Genomic DNA, 27,585 nt, shown 5'->3' with positions numbered 1-27,585 from the left:
ACGTGTCCTCTGGGACACCTGGTGCTTTCTCATTGGTTATAATCACGTGGTAGCACATGGGTTATGCTGAGTTGTCCACCTTTCATTTGGCAGCTGTCAACATCAGCATATTCTTATTCCTTAAAAAGATACCTTCTGGAAGGTTGTCTGACGTGCACAATCAAGGTTGCCCTAATCCTGATTTGGATAAGGACGAGGTTGATTATGTGCATGTGTGATATGCGCCAATCCTGAGGATGCGCGAGGTCTTCTCTTTATTCTCACGCGCAGATGTTTCATGCGCAGATGTGATATGCACGAGCATGTGATATGCGCCGCGCGCTGATGCGCCACGCGCATATGTGATATGCGTGAGCATATGTGATGCGCGAGCATATGTGTGCCTGGGCATATGATGCCTGAGCATGTGTGGTGCCTGGGCATATGATGCCTGAGCATATGTGATATGCGCCATGCGCATAGGTTTTGGCTTTGTGACTTCGTAATGTCTTGATTTCAAGCCTGTTGTCTATATCTTGTGGGTTGACCCGCCTTGCTCGGTGTTGAGGCGGGTACATACCTCTTCAAGCCCCCCAGTCTAATGTGTGTCTTGTCTCGCTGCGAGCGAGGTAAGATAGATGTTAGACTAAATAGTTTGCTCTTTTAATAGGGGTTTTGTCTTTTTCTTCTTATTATTCATCGTTGCGCGAAATTCTATCCTTTTGGTTGCAAACGAATCGTCCCTGTACGTGGTTGGTTGTTGCTGACGTGGGCCAGTGATGGAGACGTGTCAGGCCTTTCGTGTGCTCGAGGTGCTACAGTTGCCTTTCGTGTCCCCTCACATGCTGTCAGGGACACGTGTCGCGCTCGCGTTGGTCCGTTCCTGCGAGTGGTGGCGCGTGAACTCTGGCAGCAGCCGTATAGTTTCCTTTCATGTCCCCTCACACAGTGTCAGGGACACGTGTCGCGCTCGCATTGGCTTAGACCTGCGAGTGGGGGCGCGTGAAGTCCGTTCAGCACCAAAATTTCTCTCTCCTGGGCCTATAAAAGCCAGCCCTTAGAGTTTTTCATCCTTCATCTTCTTGTTTATTATTCAGAGCTTTTCTTTCTTTGTCTTCTGATTATCTTTGTTCTGCTTCCCAAATATCTGTTATTCAGAAGCAATCTTTGTTCGTTGTCACAGTTGTATGTCTGATAGTTCAGACAACACAACTTCCCCCATCCATTGCCGTAGAAAATCGTTAGTAATGTCTACATTGAAGAAGACCGGCAAGGGGAAGAAGGCTGCTGAGGTCTCATCGGAGGAGGTAGGGAGGACCAAGGCTGTGAAGAGGTGGAATGAAATCCCCTGCAAATTGAGGCAGGCTGATCTTGACAGCCTTATCGCCTCTCAGGGTTTTCCCCCCCTGTTTGGCTGCATGTTGCCTGGGTCCGGGCAAACGGCGGCGGACCCGCCTACCGGCTATATATCCCTTTATAGCCATTTTTTCACCCACTGCAACCTTCGTCTCCCGATGACAAGGTTTGTGGGTGCGCTGCTTAAGTTCTATGGGGTTCATATATCCCAAGTCCATCCGTTTGGACTTGTGCGCATGACTCACTTTGAGTTCATGTGCAAATCCCAGCGCGAGGAGCCCACCCCTCGACGCTTTCAATTTTTTTATAAGCCCAAGATCCAAGATTCTTGGTTCTCCTTCATTCCTCGCAGTCAGAAGGTGAAGTGCTCCACTGTTTCATTCAAGAGCCTTCATGACTGGTCTGAGAGGTTTTTCTATATAAAGGCTGGTGTGATCCCCATCCGCATGACGATGCGCGCGATTTCTTCTGCGCCTGCGGATGTGGGAGTCCTCAAGAACCCAACTGGCGCCTGGGTTAATAAGTTGACCGCTGAACCATCCCCCGCCAAGAACATTTGTGAGGAGGCGCTGGTGGGGGTTGGTATGAGCAGGAGGTGGGCGGACAGCGCGTCTGAGCCCGTTATCCAAGTTGACGGCTTGTGTAAGTTTATCTCATTGCTTTACTTCTGCGCGAATAAAATTATTTTTGCTGATATCATTTGACTTGTTTTGTGCAGTCACCAAGGAGTATATCCACGCCGCATATGATGAGCATATGGAGGGTGGCTCCGTCGCGCTCGGCGCTGGGGAGGTTGGTTTCCCTGATCGCTTTGATGACATGTTCATCCCTGTTGATCTGGGATTTGTCTTTGACAGCGATGCGCCTGGTAAGCCTTTGTACTTATGCATTTTCCTTTATAATACCAAATTTTGCTAACACTTCTGTTGCGTGTATTGTAGATGCGCTCGAAAAATACGAGCTGGAGCTCGCGGAAGAGGAGGAGGAGGAGGCGCCCCAACTAAAGCGTAAAGCTAAGGGGAAAACTGGCGCAGGGGCCAGTAAGAAACAAAAGAAAAATGATGCCCCTGTTGTTCAGGATCCCCCTACTCAGGCGAAGGGACCTGAGAAAACCCAGGTGTTTACCACCAAGTTTTCCTTGTCCTCCCTGCCTCAAAAAGTGGGCAGACCTTCTGTCCACCTGAGGTATGGTGGCGCTACCTCCTCCCTTCGCGCGGCGGAAAAGGGAAGCGGTGTTGCGCCTTCGACAGGTATACTTTGCTTATCCTTCATGATTCTATGAGCGCGATTCTGATAGACTTACTAATGAATCTTTGCTCTCTCAAATGTTTGTAGAGCCGGCGACAGCGCAACAAGATGCCGAGGCTGCGCCGGCGGTCGCTTCGAAGTCCCCTGTTTTACCCTCAAAGAAGGGTAGAATGGACTTCATGGCGATGTTTGCTTCGCGAACGGAGTTGCGCCAAGGTATGTATTGCGCTCTTATTTTCTGACTTTCTTTTAGATCAAGTCCTGAACCATTTCTTGTTGTTGATTTTTTCATAGAAGCCGTAGCTGGCGCACAAGCTGCTGGCGGCACTCCCGGCGCCGGTGCCAGCGCCGTTGGCTCTGCTCCTGCTCCTGCAAGCGATGAATCTCCCCTCATCGGGATTACTAAGGAGCAGGAGGCCGTTTTGCGCGCCGACCTGGCTGCGTCGAGACCTCCCTCACCTCCTCCTGCGCACAGCCCTCCTCGCGAGACCGATTTTGGCTCTAGGTCGCAGGAGAAAAGGCCTGTTTCCGAGGAGGATGAGGAGTTTGAAGTTGAAGACCCCGCTGGCGCCCGCGCCAGCCCTGCAGCGCCACGAGGTTTCGCGGCGGAGCCTTCTCGTAGGGCTGGCGATGACTTTTCTGCTTCATCCCCGCAGGTATAGGTTATTTTTGTTCCGCTGCGCGGACTTCCATCTTAGTGTTTTGATAACTTAGATAATTACTTTGCTTTTGCAGGAATCCGATCACATTTACCGCCCGAGATTGAATATTACTGAAGACAGCACCTTTCAGTCCATGGGTGTGTGTGCGGAATTCTGGGCTCATGCTGTGCCTCCATCTGAAAGGAGGTTCCAGGAGGACCGCGCTCGCGACGACCTGCTCAACGATCATATGTTTGCTGGGTCGGCCTTCTTTGCTGCCTCCCAAGAGCTTCGCTCTGATTACGTAAAAGTACGTGATGCTCTTGCGGAAGCCAAGCAAGAGGCTAAGGTGTCTGCTTGGCATCTTTCTGATGCTCGCGAGAGAGCTGAAAAGCTCCAAGCAGAGCTCAGTGAGAACAGAGCCAGTGCCAACAGCGCCTTCGTGAAGCGCGGTCATGAGCTTCAGGCTGCGCGGGAGAAGCTGCAGGCGGCGGAGGCGGACGCGGACAAGTACGCGCGCAGAGCGCGCGACTTGGAGCTGGAGGCGGAGGCGCGTGACCAAGCTCTTGTCCAGTCTATCACTGAAAAATCATCACTGGAGAGTGAGGTTGCGCGCCTGAAGAAGGAACTGGCGTCTGCGCAGGCCGAGAAGGACGAAGCCTTGGCGATGGCAGCGTCTAGCCAGGAAGCACTTGATTCTGCGCGGACTGAAAAGGAAGAAGTCTTGGCGGCAGCAGCGTCCGACAAAGAGGAGCTAAAAAAGACTAAGGAAACTGTTGAGTTATTAAACTCTCAGGTTCCTGTCCTCGAGACGTCTGTTGTTGGCCTCGCGCAGGATCGCCAATGGCTGATCTCACAGGGCATGACTCGTTGCGCTTACGCGATGAAATACTCAGGCGAGTTTCAGGCCCTGGTGATGGATTGCAACGCTGCCGTGCGCTTGGTGGGCCGAGCTGAAGGGTTCACGGATGGTTATGAATATGGCATGTTGAAGAAGAACCCATCCGAGTACCCTTATCAGAGCGACGCTGCCTGCGCGGAAATGGCCGCGATGGGGGAGAAGTATATGAATACTCCCATTCCCATCCTTGCGCAGGTATTTTAACCTTAATGAGATTACCTTGACTTATTTTCTAAGTCTTTTTGTACTCATATTTTTTCTTATGATTTGCAGATATCCGCGCTTGCTGACCAGCCCGATCTCGCCGCGCTAAAGAAATTACTTGACGAGTGCGAAGGGGCTGGTGGCGGCGATGATGGCGCGGGGAATGCTGGCGTTGCTAGCGGCTCTGGCGCGGCCAAAGGATCCGCTCCTGACACTGTTGTGCTAGAAGACTCCATTCAAGATGAACAACTTGACTATGGTCAGTTTGGAGAAGACGAGGAGCAGGCTGCGCCAGATGCTGAGGGCGATGATGAGGATTATGAAGAGGCTGACGTCGACGTGGAGACTTGAGAAGCCCTTCATGTTTTTTATTTTTATTTGTAATTTGTATCTCATCATCTTGTAAACTTGTAAATTTCAATGCTTTTGAATGAAATTCTGTTATTCCCTTCTTCGCATCTTGCGCATTCCCATTCATCTCTTTATATCGCATGTTTGCTTGTTGAATATAAGATATGCTTGCACGTTGGAATAAGAACAAGGTTGTAAGGAATTTATTATACTTAATCCTTGTCATATTGTAAGTGATATTTCCATATCTTGATTATGTTGACATGCGCCTTGGCGTTTTCATTATTCCTCTTTTGCGCGACGTTTTCGCGCATGGAATTATGAATTTTTTAGCCTTTACGTGTCAATATGTGTTACTCAGATATCCATTACAGTTTCATGCGCGACCTCGACCTGAGACCTTAACAACTATGTTTTGGCATTTGCTTTGCCTTAGTTGTGTTTAGGTATTTTTATGGTCAGGGTGCGCAGTATGTAGGATGGATGTTGTGAGTGATTTGAGCTAAAGCTCACATTATTGGGCTAAGGCCCTGACGTTTAGAGTTAAGACTCGTTAACGCGTTTGAGCTTGAAGCTCGCGCATGTATGTTTTACTTCGTTTTATTTCATTTTGATGTCAATACAATGTTGTCATATTGCTCAAAATTAATAAAGGGAAGTGTGAAACATGTATGCAAAAGGTAATAGAATTGGGCTAAGGCCCTGACGTTTTAGAGTTAAGACTCGTTAACGCGTTTGAGCTTGAAGCTCGCGCATGTATGTTTTACTTCGTTTTATTTCATTTTGATGTCAATACAATGTTGTCATATTGCTCAAAACTAATAAAGGGAAGTGTGAAACATGTATGCAAAAGGTAATAGAATCCACATTAAGCGAAGATAGCGCGTATCATTATTCATAATGGCTTAAAAAGCCTTGATTACAAACTTGACATTTTTACATGAAACATTTTCTAAGCTGTGCCGCGTTCCATGCGTGCGGGATCTTCTTTCCATTCAAATCTTTTAAAGCGTATGCGCCTTTTCCCAATTCTTCCGAGACTTGATAAGGTCCCTCCCAATTGGGGGACATTTTTCCCGGGGGTATCGCGCGGCTAGCTTCATTGTTTCGAAGGACAAAATCATTTTTCTTGAAGTGGCATTCTTTCACGCGCTGGTTGTAATATTTTTCCAGCTTTTTCTTGTACTTGGCTTCACTAATGATAGCCGCCTCTCTGCGCCCTTCAAGTAAGTTGAGGTCCAACCGTCTTTCGCGCTCGTTATCAATCTTGCTCATCATGAGCACTCTATGGGATGGGCATCCAATTTCTGCTGGAATCATTGCCTCTGTTCCATAGGTTAGGCTGAACGGGGATTCGCCATTGCTGGTTTTGCTTAATGTCCTGTGTGCCCACAGGACATTAGGTAGCTCTTCGACCCAAGAATGGGATTCTCCCTCCAACCTCTTCTTCAGCCCATTTAACAAGCTTTGATTCGCGCGCTCCACTTGGCCATTCCCCTGAGGGTGGTATACCGAAGTGAAGATTTGGTTGATGCGCAATTCCTTGAGCCAGTTTGATAACTTCTTGTCAGTGAATTGTTTTCCATTATCGCTCACAATTTCTATGGGCAAGCCAAAACGGCATATGATGTGGCTCCAGATAAACTGCTTCATCGCTTCGGCTGTGATTTTTGCTAGTGGCTTGGCTTCAACCCATTTTGTGAAATAGTCTACTGCCACTACCAAAAATTTTACTCGCCCAGGCGCTTGCGGTAGGGGACCCACAATGTCGATTGCCCATTTGTGGAAAGGCCATGCGGAGGTCACCGGAATCAAGTTGTTCTTTGGCCGCATGATGTTTGGCGCATAGCTCTGACATGCTTTGCATTTTTGGATCTCTTTTAGAGCGTCCAAGTACATGCCAGGCCAATAGTAACCTGCGCTCATTGCCTTGGCAACCACCATGCGCGGGCCAGCATGTATTCCACAGATTCCTTCATGTATCTCTCTGATCACATAGCTTGCCTCCTCAGCGTCTAGGCATTTCATGAGCGGCCCAAGATAAGAGCGTCGATATAATGTACCATCAAGCAGTTCATAGTTCTGCGCCTTGTGTCTTATCTTCCTCGCTTGCTCGCGATCATCTGGTACCTTTCCCTCCTTCAAGAATTCCATTATTGGAGTTATCCATGATGAAGGGGTTGTATGAGTTACCAGGACAGACTTCGCTACCACCGACGGGTTGCTCATTACTTCTACCCTGACATCTTTGCCAAAGTGATCAAAACTGGTTGATGCCATCTTACTCAGCGCGTCTGCAGATTTGTTTTCACTGCGCGGAATATGAATGATTCTGAAGCAGTCAAATTGCTCGATGTGCTTTTTCGCCTGCTCTAGATACAGAGGCATGGTGTTCTCCTTGGCATCATAAAGGCCATTGACCTGTGCTGCTACCAAGTATGAATCAACATGGGCCTCTAGCTTTTTAACCCCGAATTTGTGCGCGATGCGCAGGCCAGCCAGCAGGGCTTCATACTCAGCCTCATTGTTGGTGCTCTTGAAGTCCAACCTGATGGCGTAAGTATATTCATGATTCTCTGGATCCACCAGTTTGAGGCCTGCGCCGGACCCTTCATTGTTTGAAGCTCCGTCAGTGAACAATCTCCAAACATTTTCTTCATCATTGGCTCGCGGAGGGTCTACCTCGCGCTGAGCCTCTTCAATTTTTCCTTCGGGGACCTCGGCAATGAAATCAGCCAAGACTTGTCCCTTTATTGCTGGACGGGGCTTATAGGAGATCGTGTGCTCTCCTAATTCCAGCGCCCACTTTGTCAGCCTTCCTGAGAGCGCGGGACGGCGCAAGACTTGCTGGATGTTGTAACCAGTCAGAACTTCAATGGGATGACCATTGAAATATCTATGAAGCTTGCGCGACGCGTGTGTTAGTGACAAAACTAACTTTTCCATGATGGAGTAGCGCGTCTCAGGATCTGTCAGCACCCGACTCACATAGTATATTGGCGTTTGGATTCCCTTGCGATCCACCAATAATACTGCGCCGATGGCGCGCTCTCCTGCTGATAGGTACAATGTCAAAGTTTCACCAGGAAGTGGAGCTGTGAGCGCGGGCAGATTTATCAAACATTCTTTAATCTCACTGAAAGCTTGCTCGGCCTCAGGAGTCCATTTGACTTGACTTTTCTTTAAGCAGTTTCTCAATGTATTGACAAATGGGGTAGATTTGGCTGCATGGTTCGCTAGGAACCTGTTGATTGATACCAATCTACCATTCAGCTTCTGAACTTCTTTCATGGTGGATGGCGAGGGCATGTCAAGGATGGCCTCCACCTTCTCAGGGTTCACCTTAAAACCATCCTTGGTGACCATTACACCCAGAAATTTTCCCTTTTGCACGCCGAAAGTGCATTTGCTCGGATTGAGCTTCATGTTAACTTCCTTTAGGCGCCCAAGGGTTTCCTCGATGTCTTTGAGCATCTGTTTTTCCTCCCTGCTCTTGATCACCAAATCATCCACATAGACTTCTAGGTTTCTTCCGATTTGCTCGCTGAAGACGGCATCCATAAGTCTTTGGTAGGTGGCGCCCGCATTCTTCAAACCAAAGGGCATTTTTGTGTAACAAAAAACACCCTTGTCGGTTCTGAAGGCGGTCTTGTCCTCGTCTTGTGGTGCCATTTGAATCTGGTGATAGCCCTTGTAGGCATCCAGGAAACATTTGAGCTTGAATGGCGCCACGGAGTCCACCTTTGCGTCGATGTTTGGGAGGGGGGTAACAATCTTTTGGGCACGCTTTGTTGAGGTCTTTGAAGTCAATGCACATCCTCCATGACCCGTTACTTTTCTTTACCATCACAGGATTGGCTACCCACGTCTGGTATCGTATCGGGCGGATGATGTTTGCGCGCAGTAAATCCTCAACCTGCTCATTCATGGCCCTCGCCTTTTCATCCCCCATGACTCTCTTCTTTTGAGCAATTGGCTCTACAGACTTGAAGGTGTTGAGAGAATGTTGTGCCAGGTCTCGCAGAACCCCAGTCATATCAGAGTGTTGCCACGCGAAGACCGACATATATGCTGTGAGCAATCTTTTCATTCTCAACCTTGTGTCGTCTGATATCGTTGCGCCAATTGTGATTTTCTGCTCCGGGAATTTTGGGTTGAGAATCCATTCCTCTGGCGCGTTGTCTGCCATTGGAAGTTTCATTCTCCCCTCCCGCGGAGTACTTGTCACTGCGCACAAATGATCTCGGTATACAAAAGTTACACCTGTTGGTGTTGGGAACCCCAATGCGCTGTGCGCTGGCGACGGTATGGCGTTGAATTGGGCAATCGTTTCCCTACCCAAGATCATATTGTGGCATGAAGTGGTGGGCAAGACCAAGAAGTTGACAACTTCGGCTCGCTTGTGTTTTTCATCCCCCATGGTTAGTTCAAATTGTATTTGACCTAGGGGATGAATGATTTCATTTGAAACACCAGAGATTGGTGCATTCACAATTTCAAGCCTTGCTTGGTCTGCCGGATCCAGTTTTCTGAAACATTGCTCACACATGATATCCGATTCGCTGCCAGTGTCCACCAGGACTTTTGACACTTCGTAATGAGCAATGTGTGTAGTGATGATAAGAGGACTGCTGATAGAAGGGCCTCCCCTGATTCTTGGGAAGATTACTTGTTGGTCGCGCCAATCTCCTTGGATTTGCGCGCTTCTCTTTCTTGATGTTTGCCCTTGCCTTCCTCCCTCGGCTACACAGATTCTTTTGTACTTTTTGCTGGCTGAGGCTTCTGATTGTTCATTTTCTGGTCTTGAGTTTTTCACCAGGTGAGCCAGCTTGCCTGATTTCACGTCCTTTTCAATTGCATCCTTCAAGTGGTGGCATGCATCAGTGTTGTGCCCTGTGGACTTGTGAAATTCACAGTACTTGCCACTGTCTGATGGTCCCTTGTAGTGTAGTGGCTTGGGGCTTTTGAATTGGACATTCTCAGTGCTTAACACCTGTGAAGGCGTTTTAGTGAGGGGAGTCCATATTCTTGGCAGAGGTCTGCTAGGATCTCTGCCGCCCTCCCTCTTGTCACCCTCCCCGCGATTACGAACGTCTTTTTGGGGCTGGGGTGGGCTTGGTTGCGCCTGCTTTTCTGTGGAAGAAAAACTGGTTGGTTGCAACCTGGACCATACAGAGTTCTGTTTGCCCCTTTTTTCTTTGCTGCGCGGTGACTCAGCTTGATGCGCTCTTTCTCTTGCCCTATCTTGGGCAATTTGTTTTTCATTTCTCGCGAAAACTCGCGATGCTTCCATTAACTTGGCCCACGTGGTGGGCATGCCATCTCTGCTTACGAGAGCTCGGCGGAGTTGATCACTGCGCGCGCCTTGTATAAAGGCCACGCGCAATAGTTGCTCAGTGATACCTCCGATTGCCAGAGACTCCTGATTGAAACGAGTGATGTAGTCTTCAATCGTTTCATCATTCCCGCGCACGCAGTGCATGATGTCATCAGGGTCGCGCGTGTGTCTGCGCTGCTGTACGAAGTGGGCTTGGAACTTTTCCAATTGTTCCTCGAACCCATCAATTTGCCCGGTCGGCAAGCTCTCGAACCAGACACGCGCCGCGCCCGTGAGGCAGCGAGCAAACATGTGACACCATGTTGGCATCGTCCAGCTCTCTAGGTTTCCCGTGTTGTAAAAACCTTGCAAGAAATCGTCTGGATCTGTTGTGCCGTCATATTTGCCCAAACCACTTGGCATCTTGGTTTTGTGCTGGATGGGAGCCTTCGCGATGCGCTCAGTGAACTTTGAATGTTTCACCAAGATGGCTGGTCTGTACGGTGTGGTTACGTCCACTTGCCCTCTAACTGGTGGGCTGTACGGCATGTGCAGATCCAGATCGGCTCTTGCTCCGGGCGCCATGTTCACAGGCGCGCGGAGCTGTGAGCCTCCTGCATGAGTATCTCGCGTCTTCCTCATGCTGTGCACTTCTTCATCACTGAACTCAGTGTGTGCAGTGTGAACAGAATGTCCTTCTTCCGGCGCGCGCGGCCTTTTTGTTCCATGAACAGTTTGCTTATCAAACGCTTGCCTTTGTGTTAAGTCGGCTAGCTTTTTCTGTTTGACCATCTCATTGTACTTGTCCATTAGGCGCCGTTGCTCGTTTATGAGCCATTCTTTAGGGTCATTTGCTTCCTCTTCTGGACCCATTGGTCCTTTTTGTTTCGCGCCGGCAAGATTTTGTAACGTAAGATCGTCTGGAGGAGTTTCAGTCTGGCCATGAGGAGTTGTGATGAAAGGACGGTTACTGGTGGCGCGCGTAGAATCACGCTGCGCCCTCAGAAACTGTTGTCCCTCATTAACATCCTCACGTTCAATATCCTCCAGAGCTTGATCAACGTTATGAACGCCAGAAACCATGGTGAAAATTTGTTTTTATATATAGATCTGATGAGATCTGATTGCCGTTGTAACAGTGGATGGCGCCAATGAAGAAGCGTGGATCGACTCACTGGTAGACGATCTACTTTCCTCGGGTGTGATTATACTATTTCACCGATGGTTTCCTTGGATCTGGGTTCTTCCACCTACAAAATGAACAGCACCGTCAACTTACCCCTCAGAAAGGGACAGAGGGGTCCTCTTTGGGGTAACCCTCCGGTGTGAGAATAAGTATTTGTGGGAGAAGATAATAATATCAGAGTAAGGAAATCTGGAGAGTATTGCTTGATAGCTGAATACTCTGTGATTGTGTTACTGGATGTAACTGTCTATGATTGAATGTAATTGAATATGATTGAATGTGATATGATATGATGTCCTATGAATGTCTCTCCTTGGGGAGTTGATGCTGTATTTATAGTGCTAGGGTTTCCACTGATTGGGCTCAGCCTTGTTGGCCTCCTCCAACTGCTCTGCGCCACGTGTCCTCTGGGACACCTGGTGCTTTCTCATTGGTTATAATCACGTGGTAGCACATGGGTTATGCTGAGTTGTCCACCTTTCATTTGGCAGCTGTCAACATCAGCATATTCTTATTCCTTAAAAAGATACCTTCTGGAAGGTTGTCTGACGTGCACAATCAAGGTTGCCCTAATCCTGATTTGGATAAGGACGAGGTTGATTATGTGCATGTGTGATATGCGCCAATCCTGAGGATGCGCGAGGTCTTCTTTTTATTCTCACGCGCAGATGTTTCATGCGCAGATGTGATATGCACGAGCATGTGATATGCGCCGCGCGCTGATGCGCCACGCGCATATGTGATATGCGTGAGCATATGTGATGCGCGAGCATATGTGTGCCTGGGCATATGATGCCTGAGCATGTGTGGTGCCTGGGCATATGATGCCTGAGCATATGTGATATGCGCCATGCGCATAGGTTTTGGCTTTGTGACTTCGTAATGTCTTGATTTCAAGCCTGTTGTCTATATCTTGTGGGTTGACCCGCCTTGCTCGGTGTTGAGGCGGGTACATACCTCTTCATTTTCATATTCATCTTCATTGATCAACACCACAAAGCAAAAGTGCACACAAATCATACATTACAAAACATGAAACGATAAACGTAGATGAAAAACGTAACATCCTAGAAACTCTCGACGTTGTCCATATTGTCCTCGGCAACTCGATATAACCAAGTCGTCTAAGTTTCGCTTATTGCAAGTATTGCGGATTTCACCTTGTGTGCCGGTCAACACATCCATTTGACCCATCTTCACCATAGCGTTGACAAATTTCTCAAAAAACAACGTTTGGTTAAGTGCAAAGTTCTTGACAATATCTCTGGTCTTTTTGTTAGTGTACAAATCTTGGTCAGACGTTAGGACGCCTTGTTTGTTCATTAAGTCGAAGAAGTACTTGTTATCAAACACGTTTGGAGAGCGAAGGTCTAAGGAAGTAGTGGCATCGGTGTTTTGGGTTGGGCAGACACCTTTGAGAATGTGAGCGAAGGTTTTATCCAAGGTCGTATCTTGTGTAGGGTAAAGTCGTTGTCCAAACGACGAGCAATGGGCGACACCTAGAGTGTGGGCCCTTGAGAGGGCCACAACGTCAGTGGCGTCAAAGTTTCTAGCGCCAAGGGTGCTTAGTAGTGTGTCGGCCGGGACAAATGGTGATGGAAGATTGGCAAGTGTTGAGTTTCTTGTGGCGAATGTGAATCCATCTCTTCGACCTAGAGGAACGCTATATTCTGGACCACCGGTCTAAAACGCATATAACATAACAAAAAAAAACATTGTAATGTACACAAACCAAATGTAACTCGTAAATGTGTGTAAAAAAGAAAGCCATTGTTTTTAAAACTGGACTTACCGAAAACTGACTACATAACATATTTGGTTAAGTCCATTTGAACCTGGAAACGTCTAGACCGGATGGTTGGACGGGTTTTAATAAAATATTCATGGAGAATTTCCTTAGGCTTCATATTTTGTTTATTTCAAATTCCGTGTTTTGATTATTTTAGGTTTCATATTTTAACAATTAAATTCACACCAAGTTAAAAATATTATTTTAAATATATATATATATATATATATATATATAGTTAATTTTCATGTATTAATTTTCAAATTAGTTATAATGTCATCCAGTATTTTAAACTGGTCCACTGGTTGGACCAGTAAGCAGATGGTTCGGTGATCAATCCGATTATGAAAACTACGAAAAAAGGTGTGAGGATTTACCAAGACAACAGCGTCACGTGCAACTAGGGCAGTGATATCAGAACAAGAGACACTACCCGCACCACACTTTATGTGAACCCGACGACGAAGATCCTCAATGACGTCGAACCCCCTTAAACTTAGGTTTGGTGGTGCCGTTTTCTCGCTATCAACAGGCCCACTTGCTGATCCATCCAACAACACCGAACCATCACAACCCTATTAACAATAAAACTATCATCAAATATACAGAAATAAATAAATATCAGAACTTTTTACAAACATAAAACACCAAGTACAAACTTTAGTTACAATATAAAGCAAGATGGTAACATCAGTATTCAATAGACATAACTTTATATATATAAATGATTATATTCTATCAGTTGTCTTTAAGGAAAAAACTTTAGAGAAAAGTTGAAATATGAGAAAAAGCATTTCGGGTGAAAAATTTATTAATTAAAAAGCAGTTTTGTCCTTTAATCATTAAGTTAATCCAAAGAAAAACACACTCCATTACAAGCTCGAAAATGAAACCGAGCCTAGGGTTGTAAGCGAGTCGAATATAATCAAGTATGAGCTCGTCTAAACTTAAGCTCGTACTCGTTAGTTATATGAGAACTCGGCTTGTGTCAAGCTGTATGACAGTTTGCCTTGTTAAAAAGTTTATAATTCAAACTTAGCTCGTTTATTATTTATTAAATAAATAATTAATTACCTTATACATAATTATAGTTTTATATTTATAATTATATTTATATCACAAAATATATATTATTTTCTTGATTTTTATCAAATATGTTCATAATAATATTTATTATATAGTTATAATTTTGTTGTATAAATAGTTTTTTTTACATTTATATAAATAATAAGGCTCGCAAACTTAGTTAAGCAACTTAAGCTCGGAATGTAGAGTTGGGTTCGTTTATTAAATAAGCCTTAATTTAGTCTTAAGTGATATATTAAGCTTTGTTCTTTTCAAGTTTATATACAAGCCGATATTAAGTAGATAAAAAATAACTTGACTCATTCACACCCTCTAAAAGACACATATCATTGATTATTTATTAAAATGATAAATGAAATAAAAAAAAGCATTGATGAACGTGTGTATATAAAAGTCATATATTATTTCAACTTTATAAAAAAAATATTGTGTGGCCAGCTTTTCTTCACCAGTTATCTTCATCCCTAACCATGAACCAGCTTAATTTGTGCATTAAAAACTTTACTCAAGTGTGTGACAAATTAATTTTTTTTTATTAAACATGCAATTATTAATTGGAAGTTTTCATTATGTAAATGAAAGTATTACAAACACTCTTATAAGTTACATCATATATGAAGAAAACATTTGAGAACTTTACTAAAAATAAGTTGATGTTCTAAATCTAGATATATAAATCAAATACACTTCAAATGTATTTAATATCTTTTATTTCCAAAACCTTGAGTTTTTTCTTTTCATTGGCTAAAGAGTAGTGTTTAACTAAAGAGCGGTGTTTAGATCAAATCTAAAAGAAAATATGAGCCACAAGTTGTAACGCTAGCTTTTTTTTTATAGCAAAATTAAGGGGTTGTTTGGTAACTTTGTGCTTGGCTATTAAGAGGCTTGACCGGTTAAAAATGAATCGGTCAATATATTTCTAAAACTTACTCGTTAAGAGAGTCCATGAACAATTAAGTTGTATCTATGAACCAAATAGACTTTGTCTCTGACCAATATTACCAAACAACCCCAAACGTTTATAGATCGTGGGGCCATAACATTACTATTCAGCACACGACTAATATTTTTTTCGATTTAGGTGTTTTTTTTCCTTTGAACTTGTTCCTCGGCTTCTTGCTGAGTTTCTGTTGCCATGTACTCTCTTTTTGGTTTAATATTAGCCTTGCTGTTTAAAAAGGCACGACTAATATGTTTTATGATTTAGGTTTTTTTTCCCTTTGAACTTGTTTCGTAGCTTCTTGCTGAATTTCTGTTGCCATGTACTCTCTTTTTGGTTTAATATTAGCCTTGCTATTCAAAAAAAAAAAAGAAAAGAACTTCGCGCGCTAGAAAACCAAAAGTATCATATCAAAATGTTATTTAGTATTTTATTTTACAAACTATATTTTAAAATATTATTCATACATGAACAAAGCAATCATGAAAATGAAGTCTTAACATAGCAGCACCAAGACGACCATCCCTCTTGATCTCCTTCTTCATTTGCTTCCAAATTATTGATTCCAATTTTGGACAACTACTTTCATAGTATTTCCAAAAAAGCCCCTTAACTATTGGCTGTTGTTGTGCCTCGACACCATGCAAATGCATTACCATCACCACCAACACACACACACTCACTGCCACTGTGTGAAAGGGCATTTTAGTAATTTTACTAGCCATTGCTGGTTACTAGGCCTTATCTGAGGTATTTCTAAAAAGCCCCTCATGTTTGAAAGATGGCATTTTTAGTCCCTCAAAGTTATCCAATGTGTTGGAAGTACATTGATAGGACAAGTGTTAAGTAATGTGGTCCGTGTGGGGTTTCTCATGCAAGCATCTAGAGTCCTGTACCCTTTGAAACATGAGGTCTGTGTTGTGTATACAATAAATATGGTTTTTTTTTTATTATTTATTTTTTATTTTAGAATAACAAAGCATTTTTGTATATTCTGGAACCTTTATAATAATACTAGCTTTTGAACCCGTGTATTACATGGGTTTTGTCAAATGATAAGATAAATAAAGTCTGTTTTTTCAGTTGTGATTCTCAAAATACTTGTGAATTAATTTAATGCAGACTTAATAGAAAAAACAAACAGGTTACGAAAAGTACTAAAATAGCATGATTTTAGAAACATGTGTTGATTTGCAAGAAATTTAAAAAAATGTACTAAACTTGTGTAGTTGGTCAAAACTTAGGTATGAAAATGACATTTGATTCAATAATGAATATAATCCGCACTATGTTATAACCCATTTGACAAAATGGTTTTGACCCATAACCCATGAATAGCTAGAATGAATGAGATAAGAGGTTAGAAATTAGGTGAAATATGGGCTTGATACCTAAGCTTCTAACATTTTCTTTTATTAGTATTGTTAGAATAGATTCTTGTAATTCTATGTTTATTACTTTTTAAGATACACATATTACATGGTTTAGTATCTTTGTTAAAAGAATTCATGAACATGCCATTAAACAGGATAGAATAAGTGTCCTTAATATATATATATATTTATCAGTCAATTTGATTTATTATACCATGTACCCGCATTCATTTTTATGAATTTTTAAAATAGAGTATTTTTGGTAACGCAAGGTATATAAGCGTCGGTACTGTATTGGTATCGTGACTAACCGAGCATAGTCTACTTGAACAGCATTAGTACTGATATCATTATCTTAAAACCAATCCTTGTATTCTTAAAGATATTCTTAGAAGCAGTACTGATATTCGTTTTAATTTATAATTTTCAGTCGATATCATACACGTGTTGATACCCTTTGTCATATCACCACTTCAGTCTTGGAGTTTTCTTTCAATTGCTACATATCATATTATGCAAAACTTTCATCGTTAGTCTTAAATGAATAGCAAAAGGTCCATAATAACATTTTAGTCTTGGAATGTAAACTTTGTTAAAACTTTTATCTGCATTAATTTACTTAACCTTAAAAACAATCACCAGTGTTAAAAGTCGGACATGTTTTCTTTTTGACAACGTCAATATCATAAAGCTAAAGTTCTAGCAAGAAACTAGAAACAAGTGTATCAATGCTAAACTAATTTTATCTTCTTGATTTACTCATGTCTTAGAGATCACTCATGTTTGGTTATTGGAAAAAATATCATTATGTTTTCTCAAATGCTCTAGATTGTGATAAAAAGAACTGCAAGATACCGCTATTTTTATGATGCGATATGACATTGACAAACTTTTTAGCAGCTTGAAGGCGGACAGTTTACACCAAACATGAATATGTCCAGATGTTGTTGGTGAAGACGCAAGAGGTGAGCAAGAGCAAGTGGTAACGCTAACACTTTAACCGTCTTATCCTTTCTGATGTTACACAACATTAAAATATAAAGTGATATGTGAGATAGATTAAGGTAACACCAACACTTTATAGGCCTTACCCGGCCCTTAATTAATTAATTAGGGGTGTGCACGGTGCAGCTTTAAACCCTAATAAAAACTGAAATTTCTGGTTAAAGGTTTTTAAAAACCAATCGATTTCGGTCTATGAAGCTCATTTGAAAGCCGCATATCGAATGTGATAAATTTTGTTGCTAATGCACTTATCCATGACAAAAATCTGCTTACATGCCAAGTTGCCAACAGCCACTATAATGCAAAATATACTAACACAACATATGATAAAGAAATCTCACTGATATGTAAGTCTATAACAACAATCATTTTTCTTGTTATATTAATATATGTAATAGATGATAAAAATTTATGTCTCTATGTAACATTGAACTTTTGCAAACAACATAATGCCTAGAGATAAATATCATGAACTCATGAAGATTAAAGAACAACACATATTTTAACTAAATTTATGTATCATCGGCTCGGTTTGGTTAATTCAGTTATGCTACATATCATAACCAAAACCAAACCACAAGTTTTAGTTAATCAGCTATGGCTTAACCGAACCATCGGTTAATTATTCCGTTTGGTTAAGTTAGTTAATTAATTCGGTTATTTGCTCACCCCTGCACCGTCTTCGTCTTGTTCAAAGTGCTCATCCTCATCACATATGGAGTTTAGGATTACATCTGTATTACTTGCTCACCCCTGCACAGTCTTCGTCTTGTTCAAAGTGCTCATCGTCATCACATATGGAGTTTAGGATTACATCTGTATTACTTGTGTTATCTTTCAGTTTAAACGAGTCCGAGTAGTTAGATTCATCGTGTTGGTGATTCTTCGTAGTATAATATGCTTTATGAATATAAGTTTGGGGAGATATGTAAAATAAATTTTCACCAGACTATTTAAATATGAAGAGGTATGTACCCGCCTCAACACCGAGCAAGGCGGGTCAACCCACAAGATATAGACAAGAGGCTTGAAATCAAGACATTACGAAGGCACAAAGCCAAAACCTATGCGCATGGCGCATATCACATATGCTCATGCATATCACATATGCTCATGCATCACATGCTCAGGCATCATATGCCCAGGCACCACACATGCTCAGGCATCATATGCCCAGGCACCACAGATGCCCAGGCATCACATATGCTCACGCATCACATATGCTCACGCATATCACATATGCGCGTGGCGCATCAGCGCGCGGCGCATATCACATGCTCGTGCATATCACATCTGCGCATGAAACATCTGCGCGTGAGAATAAAGAGAAGACCTCGCGCATCCTCAGGATTGGCGCATATCACACATGCACATAATCAACCTCGTCCTTATCCAAATCAGGATTATGGCAACCTTGATTGTGCACGTCAGACAACCTTCCAGAAGGTATCTTTTTAAGGAATAAGAATATGCTGATGTTGACAGCTGCCAATGAAAGGTGGACAACTCAGCAAAACCCATGTGCTACCACGTGATTATAACCAATGAAAAGGCACCAGGTGTCCCCAAGGACACGTGGCGCAGAGCAATTGGAGGAGGCCAGCAAGGCCCTGATTAGGTCTGAGCCCAATCATTGGAAACCCTAGCACTATAAATACAACATCAACTCCACAAGGAGAGGCATCATCCAATATCATCCAATATCATCAAATATCATCTGATAACATCCAATTACAGAGTATTCAGCTATTAAGCAATACACTCCAAATTCTTTACTCTCACATATTATTATCTTCTCCCACAGATACTTATTCTCACACCGGAGGGTTACCCCAAAGAGGACCCCTCTGTCCCTTTCTGAGGGGTAAGTTTACGGTGCTGTTCATTTTGTAGGTGGAAGAACCCAGATCCAAGAGAAACCATCGGTGAAATAGCATAATCACACCCGAGGAAAGTAGATCGTCTACCAGTGAGTCGATCCACGCTTCTTCATTGGCGCCATCCACTGTTACAACGGCAACAAGATCTCATCAGATCTCTATAAAAAACCAATTTTCACCATGGTTTCTGGCGTTCGTAACGTTGATCAAGTTATGGAAGATATTGAACGTGAGGATGTTAATGGGGGACAACAGTTTCTGAGGGTGCCGCGTGATTCTACGCGCACCACCAGTAACCGTCCCTTCATCACAACTCCTCATGACCAGACTGAAACTCCTCCAGACGATCTTACGTTACAAAATCTTGCCGGTGCGAAACAAAAGGGACCAATGGGTCCAGAAGATGAAACCAATGATCCCAAAGAATGGCTCATAAACGAGCAACGACGTCTAATGGACAAGTACAATGAGATGGTCAAACACAAAAAGGCAGCCGACTTAACACAAAGGCTAGCGTTTGACAAGCAAAACGTCCATGGAACAAAAAGGGCGCGCGCGCCGGAAGATGGTCATTCCGTTCACACTGCACACACTGAGTTTAGTGATGAAGAAGTGCACAGCATGAGGAAGACGCGAGATACTCATGCAGGAGGCTCACAGCCCCGCGCGCACGTGAACATGGCGCCTGGAGCCAGAGCCGATCTGGATCTGCACGCGCCATACAGCCCACCAGTAAGAGGGCAAGTGGACGTAACCACACCATACAGGCCAGCCATCCTGGTGAAACATTCAAAGTTCACTGAGCGCATCGCGAAGGCCCCCATTCAGCACAAAACCAAGATGCCAAGTGGTTTGGGCAAATATGACGGCACAACAGATCCAGACGATTTCTTACAAGGGTTTTACAACACATGAAACCTAGAAAGCTGGACGATGCTAACATGGTGTCACATGTTTGCTCGCTGCCTCACGGGCGCGGCGCGAGTCTGGTTCGAGAGCTTGCCGACTGGGCAGATCGATGGGTTCGAGGAACTATTGGAAAAGTTCCAAGCCCACTTCGTACAGCAGCGCAGACACACGCGCGACCCTGATGACATCATGCACTGCGTGCGCAGGAATGATGAAACGATTGAAGACTACATAACTCGTTTCAATCAGGAGTCTCTGGCAATCGGAGGTATCACTGAGCAACTCTTGCGCGTGGCCTTTATACAAGGCGCGCGCAGTGATCAACTCCGCCGAGCTCTCGTAAGCAGAGATGGCATGCCAACCACTTGGGCAAAACTAATGGAAGCATCGCGAGTCTTCGCGAGAAATGAAAAACAAATTGCCCAGGATAGGGCAAGAGAACGAGCGCATCAAGCTGAGTCACCGCGCAGCAACGAAAAAAGGGGCAAACAGAACTCTGTATGGTCCAGGTTGCAATCAACCAGTTTTTCTTCTGCAGAAAAGCAGGCGCAACCAAGCTCACCCCAGCCCCAAAAAGACGTTCGTAATCGCGGGGAGGGTGACAAGAGGGAAGGCGGCAGAGATCCTAACAGACCTCTGCCAAGAATATGGACTCCCCTCACTAAAACGCCTTCACAGGTGTTAAGCACTGAGAATGTCCAATTCAAAAGCCCCAAACCACTACACTACAAGGGACCATCAGACAGTGGCTAGTACTGTGAGTTTCACAAGTCCACAGGGCACAACACTGATGCATGCCACCACTTGAAGGATGCAATTGAAAAAGATGTGAAATCAGGCAAGCTGGCTCACCTGGTTAAAAACTCAAGACCAGAAAATGAACAATCAGGAGCCTCAGCCAGCAAAAAGTACAAAAGAATCTGTGTAGCTGAGGGAGGAAGGCAAGGGCAAATATCAAGAAAGAGAAGCGCGCAAATCCAAGGAGATTGGCGCGAGCAACAAGTCATCTTCCCAAAAATCAGGGGAGGCCCTTCCATCAGTAGCCCTCTTGTCATCACTACACACATTGCTCATTATGAAGTGTCAAAAGTCCTCCTGGACACTGGCAGCGAGTCAGACATCATGTATGAGCAATGTTTCAGGAAACTGGATCCGGCAGACCAAGCAAGGCTTGAGATTGTGAATGCACCGATCTCTGGTGTTTCAAATGAAATCATTCATCCCCTAGGTCAAATACAATTTGAACTAACCATGGGGGATGAAAAACACAAGCGAGCCGAAGTTGTCAACTTCTTGGTCTTGCCCACCACTTCATGCCACAATATGATCTTGGGTAGGGAAACGATTGCCCAATTCAACGCCATACCGTCGCCAGCGCACGGCGCATTGGGGTTCCCAACACCAACAGGTGTAACTTTTGTATACCGAGATCAATTGTGTGCAGTGACAAGTACTCCGCGGGAAGGGAGAATGAAACTTCCAATGGCAGACAACGCGCCAGAGGAATGGATTCTCAACCCAAAATTCCCGGAGCAGACAATCACAATTGGCGCTACGATATCAGACGACACGAGGTTGAGAATGAAAAGACTACTCACAGCATATATGTCGGTCTTCGCGTGGCAACACTCTGATATGACTGGAGTTCCGCTAGACCTGGCGCAACATTCTCTCAACACGTTCAAGTCTGTAGAGCCAATTGCTCAAAAGAAGAGAGTCATGGGGGATGAGAAGGCGAGGGCCATGAATGAGCAGGTTGAGGATCTATTGCGCGCAAACATCATCCGCCCGATACGATACCAGACATAGGTAGCCAATCCTGTGATGGTAAAGAAAGGTAACGGGTCGTGGAGGATGTGCATTGACTTCAAGGACCTCAACAAAGCGTGCCCAAAAGATTGTTACCCCCTCCCAAACATCGACGCAAAGGTGGACTCCGTGGCGCCATTCAAGCTCAAATGTTTCCTGGATGCCTACAAAGGCTATCACCAGATTCAAATGGCACCACAAGACGAGGACAAGACCGCCTTCAGAACCGACAAGGGTGTTTTTTGTTACACAAAAATGCCCTTTGGTTTTAAGAATGCGGGAGCCACCTACCAAAGACTTATGGATGCCGTTTTCAGCGAGCAGATTGGAAGAAACCTCGAAGTCTATGTGGATGATTTGGTGATCAAAAGCAGGGAGGAAAAGCAAATGCTCAAAGACATCGAAGAAACCCTTGGGCGCCTAAAGGAAGTTAACATGAAGCTCAATCCGAGCAAATGCACTTTCGGCGTACTAGAGGGAAAATTTCTAGGTGTAATAGTCACCAGGGATGGTTTCAAGGTGAACCCTGAGAAGGTGGAGGCCATCCTTGACATGCCATCGCCATCCACCATGAAAGAAGTCCAGAAGCTTAATGGTAGATTGGTTTCAATCAACAGGTTCCTAGCGAACCATGCAAGCAAATCTACCCCATTTGTCAATACATTGAGAAACTGCTTAAAGAAAAGCCAGTTCAAATGGACTCCTGAGGCCGAGCAAGCTTTCAGTGAGATAAAAGAATGTTTGATAAATTTGCCCGCGCTCACAGCTCCACTTCCTGGTGAAACTTTGACATTGTACCTATCAGCAGGAGAGCGCGCCATCGGCGCAGTATTATTGGTGGATCGCAAGGGAATCCAAACGCCAATATACTATGTGAGTCGGGTGCTGACAGATCCTGAGACGCGCTACTCCATCATGGAAAAGTTAGTTTTGTCACTAACACACGCGTCGCGCAAGCTTCATAGATATTTCAATGGTCATCCCATTGAAGTTCTGACTGGTTACAACATCCAGCAAGTCTTGCGGCGTCCCGCGCTCTCAGGAAGGCTGACAAAGTGGGCGCTGGAATTAGGTGAGCACACGATCGCCTATAAGCCCCGTCCAGCAATAAAGGGACAAGTCTTGGCTGATTTCGTTGCCGAAGTCCCCGAAGGAAAAATTGAAGAGGCTCAGCGCGAGGTAGACCCTCCGCGAGCCAATGATGAAGAAAATGTGTGGAGATTATTCACCGACGGAGCTTCAAACAACGAAGGATCCGGCGCAGGCCTCAAGCTGGTGGATCCAGAGAATCAGGAATATACTTACGCCATCAGGTTGGACTTCAAGAGCACCAACAATGAGGCTGAGTATGAAGCCCTGTTGGCTGGCCTGCGCATCGCGCACAAATTCGGAGTTAAAAAGCTGGAGGCTCATGTTGATTCATACTTGGTAGCAGCACAGGTCAATGGCCTTTATGATGCCAAGGAGAACACCATGCCTCTGTATCTAGAGCAGGCGAAAAAGCTCATTGAGCAATTTGACTGCTTCAGAATCATTCATATCCCGCGCAGCGAAAACAAGTCTGCTGACGCGCTGAGCAAGATGGCATCAACCAGCTTCGATCACTTTGGCAAAGATGTCAGGGTGGAAGTATTGAGCAACCCGTCGGTGGGAGCGAAGTCTGTCCTTGTAACTCATACAACCCCTTCATCATGGATAACTCCAATAATGGAATTCTTGAAGGAGGGAAAAGTACCAGACGATCGCGCACAGGCGAGGAAGATAAGACACAAGTCGCAGAACTATGAACTGCTTGATGGTACATTATATCGACGCTCTTATCTTGGACCGCTCATGAAATGCCTAGATGCTGAGGAAGCAAGCTATGTGATCAGAGAGATACACGAAGGAATCTGTGGAATACATGCTGGCCCGCGCATGGTGGTTGCCAAGGCAATGAGCGCAGGTTACTATTGGCCAGGCATGTACTTGGACGCTTTAAAGGAGATCCAAAAATGCAAAGCATGTCAGAGCTATGCGTCAAACACCATGCGGCCAAAGAACAACTTGATTCCGGTGACCTCCGCATGGCCTTTCCACAAATGGGCAATCGATATTGTGGGTCCCCTACCGCAAGCGCAAGGGCGAGTAAAATTTTTGGTAGTGGCAGTAGACTATTTCACAAAATGGGTTGAAGCCAAGCCACTAGCAAAAATCACAGCCGAAGCGATGAAGCAGTTTATCTGGAGCCACATCATATGCCGTTTTGGCTTGCCCATGGAAATTGTGAGCGATAATGGCAAGAAATTCACTGACAAGAAGATATCCAGCTGGCTCAAGGAATTGCGCATCAACCAAATCTTCACTTCCGTATACCACCCTCAGGGGAATGGCCAAGTGGAGCGCGCGAACCAAAGCTTGCTGAATGGGCTGAAGAAAAGATTAGAGGGAGAATCCCATTCTTGGGTCGAAGAGCTACCTAATGTCCTGTGGGCACACAGGACATTAAGCAAAACCAGCAATGGCGAATCCCCGTTCAGCCTAACCTATGGAACAGAGGCAATAATTCCAGCAGAAATTGGATGCCCATCCCATAGAGTGCTCATGATGAGCAAGATTGATAACGAGCGCGAAAGAAGGTTGGATCTCAACTTACTTGAAGGGCGCAGAGAGGCGGCTATCATCAGTGAAGCCAAATACAAGAAAAAACTGGAAAAATATTACAACCAGCGTGTGAAAGAATGCCACTTCAAGAAAAATGATTTCGTCCTTCGAAACAATGAAGCTAGCCGCGCGATACCCCCGGGAAAAATGTCCCCCAATTAGGAGGGACCTTATCAAGTCTCGGAAGAATTGGGAAAAGGCGCATACGCTTTAAAAGATTTGAATGGAAAAAAGATCCCGCGCGCATGGAACGCGGCACAGCTTAGAAAATGTTTCATGTAAATGTCAAGTTTGTAATCAAGGCTTTTTAAGCCATTATGAATAATGATACGCGCAATCTTCTCTTAATGTGGATTCTATTACCTTTTGCATACATGTTTCACACTTCCCTTTATTAATTTTGAGCAATATGACAACATTGTATTGACATTAAAACGAAATAAAACGAAGTAAAACATACATGCGCGAGCTTCAAGCTCCAACGCGTTAACGAGTCTTAACTCTAAAACGTCAGGGCCTTAGCCCAATTCTATTACCTTTTGCATACATGTTTCACACTTCCCTTTATTAATTTTGAGCAATATGACAACATTGTATTGACATCAAAACGAAATAAAACGAAGTAAAACATACATGCGCGAGCTTCAAGCTCCAACGCGTTAACGAGTCTTAACTCTAAAACGTCAGGGCCTTAGCCCAATTCTATTACCTTTTGCATACATGTTTCACACTTCCCTTTATTAATTTTGAGCAATATGACAACATTGTATTGACATCAAAACGAAATAAAACGAAGTAAAACATACATGCGCGAGCTTCAAGCTCAAACGCGTTAATGAGTCTTAACTCTAAAACGTCAGGGCCTTAGCCCAATAATGTGAGCCTTAGCTCAAATCACTCACAACATCCATCCTACATACTGCGCAGCCTGACCATAAAAATACCTAAACACAACTAAGGCAAAACAAATGCCAAAACATAGTTGTTAAGGTTTCAGGTCGAGGTCGCGCATGCAATTGTAATGGATATCTGAGCAACACATATTGATACGTAAAGGCTAAAAAACTCATAATTCCATATAATAAATGCGCGATAACGTCGCGCAAAAGAGGAATAATGAGAACGCCTAGGCACGTGTCAACATAATCAAGATATGGCAAAATCACTTACAATATGACAAGGATTAAGTATAATAATTTACTTACAACCTTGTTCTTATTTCAATGTGCAAGCATATCTTATATTCAACAAGCAAACATGCAATATAAAGAGATGAATGGGGAATGCGCAAGATGCGAAGAAGGGAAAAACAAAATTTCATTCAAAGCATTGAAATTTACAAGTTTACAAGATGATAAGATACAAACTACAAATAAAAATAAAAAACATGAAGGGCTTCTCAAGTCTCCACGTCGACGTCAGCCTCTTCATAGTCATCATCGTCGCCCTCAGCATCTGGCGCAGCCCGCTCCTCATCATCTCCAAACTGACCATAGTCAAGTTCTTCGTCTTGAATGGATTCTTCTATCACAATAGTGTCAGGAGCGGATCCTTTGGCCACGCCAGAGCCGCTAGCAACGCCAGCATTCCCCGCGCCATCATCACCGCCACCAGCCCCTTCGCACTCGTCAAGTAATTTCTTTAGCGCGGCGAGATCGGGCTGGTCAGCAAGCGCGGATATCTGCAAATCATAAGGAAAAATATGAGTATAAAAGGACTTGGAAAATAAGTCAAGGTTATCTCGTTAAGGTTAAAATACCTGTGCAAGGATGGGAATGGGAGTATTCAAATACTTCTCCCCCATCGCGGCCATGTCCGCGCAGGCAGCGTCGCTCTGATAAGGGTACTCGGATGGGTTCTTCTTCAACATGTCATATTCATAGCCATCCGTAAACCCTTCAGCTCGACCAACCAAGCGCGCGGCAGCGTTGCAATCCATCACAAGGGCCTGAAACTCGTCTGAGTATTTCATCGCGTAAGCGCAACGAGTCATGCCCAGTGAGATTAGCCATTGGCGATCCTGCGCGAGGCCAGCAACAGACGTCTCGAGGGCAGGAATCTGAGAGTTTAATAACTCAACAGTTTCCTTAGTCTGTTTCAGCTCCTCTTTGTCGGACGCTGCTGCAGCCAAGGTTTCTTCTTTTTCAGCTCGCGCAAGGTCGAGTGCTTCCTGGCTAGACGCTGCCGTCGCCAAGGCTTTGTCTTTTTCGGCCTGCGCGGCCGCCAGCTCCCTCTTCAGGCGCGCAACCTCACTCTCCAGCGATGATTTGTCAGTTATAGACTGGACAAGAGCTTGGTCACGCGCCTCGGCGTCCAGCTCCAAGTCGCGCACTCTACGCGCGTACTTGGCCGCGTCTTCCTCGGCTGCCTGAAGCTTCTCCCGCGCAGCTTGGAGCTCATGCCCGCGCTTCACAAAGGCGGTGTTGGCACTTGCCCTGTTCTCACTGAGCTCTGCTTGGAGCTTCTCAGCTCTCTCTCGAGCATCAGAAAGATGCCAAGCAGATACTTTAGCCTCTTGCTTGGCTTCCGCAAGAGCATCACGTACCTTCACGTAATCATAGCGTAGCTCTTAGGAAGCAGCAAAGAAAGCCGACCCAGCAAACAGATGGTCTTTCAGCAAGTCATCGCGAGCGCGGGCCTCCTGAAACCTCCTTTCAGCTGGAGGCACAGAATGAGCCCAGAAGTCCTCACACACACCCATGGACTGAAATGAGCTGTCCTCAGTAATGTTCCATCTCGGGCGGTAGATGTGATCGGCTTCCTGCAAACACAAAGTAATGATCTAAGTCATCAAAACACTAATATGAAAGTCCGCGCAGCGGAGAAAAAACAAACTTATACCTGCGGGGACGAAGCAGAAAAGTCAGCGGCAGGCCCACGAGAAGACGGCCTCCTGCTCGGCGCGTAAAACGAGGAGGGCTGTGCGCAGGAGGAGGTGAGGGAGGTCTCGACGCCGCCAGATCGGCGC

General features: G+C 44.7%; 1 pseudogene across 1 annotated transcript; it reads right to left on the bottom strand.

The window, feature by feature from the left end:
- Positions 1-12,250: 12,250 nt before the first annotated feature.
- Positions 12,251-15,728, bottom strand: LOC143598119 (peroxidase 12-like; annotated as a pseudogene). The gene is made up of 3 exons (XR_013147054.1): positions 15,466-15,728; positions 13,350-13,547; positions 12,251-12,866 (listed from the first exon to the last, which is right to left on the bottom strand). The product of XR_013147054.1 is annotated as a peroxidase 12-like (transcript).
- Between the last annotated feature and the right edge of the window lie 11,857 nt (positions 15,729-27,585).

The sequence above is a fragment of the Bidens hawaiensis genome, unplaced genomic scaffold (assembly GCF_021521415.1).
Source record: "Bidens hawaiensis isolate Kalapana, Puna unplaced genomic scaffold, B.hawaiensis_p1.1 tig00049650_1, whole genome shotgun sequence".
Taxonomy (NCBI): domain Eukaryota; kingdom Viridiplantae; phylum Streptophyta; class Magnoliopsida; order Asterales; family Asteraceae; genus Bidens; species Bidens hawaiensis.
Note: the sequence above shows the minus strand (reverse complement) of the source record. Positions and strands in the feature narration are given on the sequence as shown.